This window comes from Bos grunniens, chromosome 26, assembly GCF_055505025.1.
Source record: "Bos grunniens cultivar Pamir isolate PY7600 chromosome 26, Bosgru_T2T1.0, whole genome shotgun sequence".
In the NCBI taxonomy this organism is placed as follows: domain Eukaryota; kingdom Metazoa; phylum Chordata; class Mammalia; order Artiodactyla; family Bovidae; genus Bos; species Bos grunniens.
Window position 1 is genome coordinate 616,452 of NC_141190.1, and position 4,835 is coordinate 621,286.

The 4,835-nt window shown below is 38.3% G+C and overlaps 1 pseudogene; it reads left to right on the forward strand.

Annotated features, from left to right (window-relative positions):
• Nucleotides 1-379: 379 nt before the first annotated feature.
• LOC147343924 (olfactory receptor 8U9-like) lies at nt 380-1,346 on the forward strand (annotated as a pseudogene).
• The last annotated feature ends 3,489 nt before the right edge of the window (nt 1,347-4,835 follow it).

Below are 4,835 nucleotides of genomic sequence, written 5' to 3' on the forward strand. Positions count from 1 at the left end.
TCTTCGCGACTCCATGGAGTGAAGCCTACCAGGCTCCTCCTTCCATGGGATTTTTCAGGCAAGAGTACTAGAGTGGGTTGCCATTGCCTTCTCCAAATAACATATTAGCTTTGAGCACAGATTCAATGTGGGCTGAATCCTATCTACAGCTGTTAATTTCATAAAATGCATTTGATTTGGGGGAGAGAAATATGCCTGGACTATAAAATATCTCAATTTACTCTTTATCCCATTGCCAGACTCAAAGATGGTAGCACTTTTACTGTTATCATTTCCATGTTGATAATACCAATTGCTTTAAAGGATAATAAGACTTGAATTTAATTAAGTTGGATTTCATTATCGTCTCTTCATCCAGACATACTAAAGACACATAATCCAGATAAATTGCATCCAGGTAACAGAATTTGTTCCTGTGGGCCTCACAGATCCTCAGGAGTTGAAGATGCCCCTCTTTGTCCTGTTCTTATCCATCTACTTCTTCACAATAGCAGGCAACCTAGGTCTGATCTTAGTCATCAGAACAGATTCAAGGCTCAACACACCAATGTACTTCTTTCTTAATAACTTGGCTTTTGTTGATTTCTGTTATTCTTCTGTCATTACACCCAAAATGCTGGGGAATTTTTTGTACAAACAAAATGTTATCTCTTTCAATGGATGTGGTGCCAGCTGGGCTTCACATGGCCCATGACTGGCCTTCATGACTGCCAAGTGTTTGCTACTGGCTTCCATGGCCTACGACTGGTATGTGGCCATTTGTAACCCTCTCCTTTATATGGTTGTAATGTCCCCAGGCATCTGCATTCAGCTTGTAGCTGGCCCCTATAACTACAGATTCCTGGTTGCTCTATTTCATACCATCCTCACCTTTTGCCTCTCCTACTGCCATTCCAATATCATCAATCATTTCTTTCTATTGTGATGACATGCCTCTTCTCAGGCTCACTTGCTCAGACACTCACTCCAAGTAGCTATGGATTTTTGCCTGTGCTGGCCTCATGTTCATTTTTTCTCTTCTGGTTGTCTTTGTCTCCTACATGTACATTATTTCTGCCATCCTGAAGATGCACTCCACTGAAGGCAGATGCAAGGCTTTTTCCACCTGTGGTTCCCACATGCTGGCAGTCACCATATTCTATGGGACCCTCATCTTTATATACTTACAATCAAGTTCTAATCATTCCATTGACACAGATAATTTGGCCTCTGTCTTGTATACAGTGATCTTTCCCATGTTGAACCCTTTAATCTACAGCCTTAGGAATAAGTAGGTGAAAGATGCCCTGAAAAAAGTTATCATGAATAGAAACCAGGCTTTTATGTTCATGAAATTAAGAAAGTAACTTGAATGAATAAAAATGGAATTTTCCTCACAGTCTGATTTTTTTCTCTTAAGCTACCAAAATGCCTATTCTTAATACTGGATTTCTACATGTCTGTTCATTGTGTAATAAAATTTTCTAAAGATTTTCAATTAGAATGAGATTTCAGATATAAAAGTGTCCATTAGAATTTTTGCCAATTCTCTCATTTTCAAATGAAATTATATTAAAAAATAATTCTTTGTTCCATAAGAATTTATACCACTTTTTTAAAATTTCTCAAATGAATAATTGCATAACAAACCATTATCTGGATATGTAACTAGATATAGGACAAAGGTTTCACCTTTCCACCACTTCAAAATCCCTGGGTCAGGATTCTCCAGTTCCATTAACCATATCCCATATGAACAGCAAAGATGCACAATGCACTTCTTTCCCTGATTTGCTAGTATCTCAGAAAAATATAACATTATCAAGTGAAGTGAAAGTGAAGTCACTCACTCATGTCCAACTCTTTGTGACCTCAAGGACTGTAGCATATCAGGCTCCTCAGTCCATGGAATTTTTCAGATAAGAGTACTGGAGTGAGTAGTCATTTCCTTCTCCAGGGGATCTTCCCAACCCAGGGATTGAACCCAGGTCTCCCACACTACAAGCAGACGCTTTATTATCTGAGCTACAGGGAAGCCTCAAAACATAATGTAGAGGGATTTCTCATAGTTATTTAATACTCTCACAAAGATCAGTTTTATCTTTAAACTTTCCATTGATTAGTGAAAAGTGAAAGTGAGGGTCACTCAGTCGTGTCCAACTCTTTGAGGCCCCATGGACTATACAGTCCATGGAATTCTCCAGGCCAGAATTCTGGAGTGGATAGCCTTCCCTTCTCCAGGGGATGTTCCCAACCCAGGGATTGAACCTAGGTCTCCTGCATTGTGGGCAGATTCTTTACCAGCTGAGCCACAAGGGAAGCTTTATAAAACTGTTCCATAAATCAAGTATACTTCAATAAAAATAATTTTAAATTAATGAATGAATTAATAAAACTACTCCATATTTATACATTTAACAAATTGTCTTTATTGTTTTTTCAAATTGTCTTTATTGAGGAGAATAATACCAAATCCTAAGTTTACCTGAGTCACTGATTTAACGTGGCCTGGCATCTGGTCTGATCTCTGAAGACTAATTTTTAAGTGAACTCCATTTTTTAAAGCCTATGAGACCTTGTTATATTTTTTCAAAGTATCTAAAAAAGGTATAACTCAAGAATAGAATCCCAGGTGTATCATATATTCTAAATTAATATACATAAAATAATTGAAGCATCATAGATCATTTTCCAGTAGCAAGGATCCTATGCAGCTATACTGGGCAGATCTCAGGTTAGTTGGTCACCACTGGATAAGGTATAGTTTATAATATGATGACACACTAGGCAATACAGCCTAGCTTGGAAAAGAACACATGCCTTGTAATCAAAGGATGGACTTGAACTGTGTGTGGTCTTCCTGTAGCTTATTTGTCAATTAAATAAGGACAGTATTACAAAATGTGAAGTCTTCTAAAATATTGAACACACAAAAGAGTAATAATAAAATCATAAGCATTTGCATATCATCTCTCTTGCTAAAGACTTGAGTTCTAGTCTCAACTACACTAACCTTGAGAGGTCAATTTATAAATGAAGATTAACATATACAACAGATAACTATGATATAGATAGCTAGACAGATATAGATATACAGATATGGATATATAATTTCAGATAAGCGTAATGATAATTTTGCAGTTTCAATTTCACAGAAAATGGTTTTGAGATTGTAATTTGCATAAAATTTTAATATATATTAATGTGTTTGTGTGTGTGTGTGTGTGCACACGCTCAGGCACTCAGTTCTGTCTAACTCTTTGTGACCCAATAGAAAGTAGCCAACCAGGCTGCTCTGTGCATGGAACTGTCCTGGCAAGAGTACTAGAGTGGGTTGTCATTTCCTATTCCAGTGGATCTTCCTGACCAAGTAATCGAATCTGTATTTCCTCCATCTCCTGAATTGGCAGGCATATTCTTTACCAGTAGGGCCACCTGTGAAGAAGTCTATGTGTGTGCATGTGTGTGTGTGTGTGTATGCCATTTAAACATAACCATGGAAAGGAAATACAGTATATATTTTGGTGAATCACAGAGATACAGGGTTGACTTAATACACCGTTCTCTAAAGTTTTTTTTTTTGTCTTTTCTTTGAACATATTTACCTACTATTTGAACATTTCAGTGTTACATATCCTCAAAACCTGTCATTAATGTCTTTGAATTCACACCGTCCTGTCTTGGCAAGATGCAGTTTTTACCATGACACAGCTCTTCAATTAAAGATCATAGATTCCCTGGTGTCTAAAAGCCCGAATCTGAATGCTAGGTCTGACCTTTTAGGAGTCAAAACATCTCAGAAACTTAAGTATGCCGCCATCTCTTCAACAGTGTGAAAGTGAAACTAATAACAAATACTAAATCTATTGTGATGAGATCAACTATAGATAAAGTTCTTTTCTAAATGTCATAGTACCAAAAATAATGTGATACTATGAACAATTGCACTCATCTCACACGCTAGTCAAGTAATGCTCAAAATTCTCCAAGCCAGACTTCACCAATACATGAACCGTGAACTTCCAGATGTTCAAGCTGGTTTTAGAAAATGCCGGTGCCAGCCAGCAAAGTCGATCAGGTCCCGAGAACATGCACGGCGGGGCTGAGAAAGGAAACTACAGCAAGAGACTACAACAAAGATGGGGTCGAGAGGTTCAGACACGTCTCCACAAAGGGGAGCGGTCTGACACCGACTTTATTCAGCATCTTATATTTATATGGGAGAGCGTGAGAAAGACAAGACAGTTGACATTTTTTCTTGGTTGACCTATACATCTTACAAACAGTCACAAGAAATCTTGAGAGCATGGGAATGGCACCCTGTTATTATTTCTTACACCAGATAACATTTCTCTGTGCATGAGAAGTTTGCACAGAACTCCAGGTGTCTGCAGTAAATAAGCGCCTAATCTCTGGGGTGGCGGGACAGAGAGCTATGTTTGCAAGCAAACCCTCAAGGACTGAGGCAGCTCCCAGAGCTGTGTCCTTCAGACAAAGGATCCCGTTCTCACGGGCAGCTCCCCGCATCTCCCCCTTTCTTTTTATATAGGCACACGCTTATGTTCTTTTAACCGCAGAGCATTTTAATAGATGGAAGCCTTTATCATCCATAGATTATCAATCAGTTTTTTAATTAAACAAGGTGCAAGAAATAAAACAGTTATGGACTGACCCTCCCAGCCCACCGGTTGGAGAAGGGGAGGGTCAGGAAAATAAGCCCAGTAAGCATTTGAATATTTTTCAGAACTTGCAGTATTAATCTGATTTAAGATAATTAATAAGGTTATCAGGAAGCTTAAAGGCGATATCGAATCACCCTGTACAGCAACATGATTTTGTGCCTCTCGCATCAATGT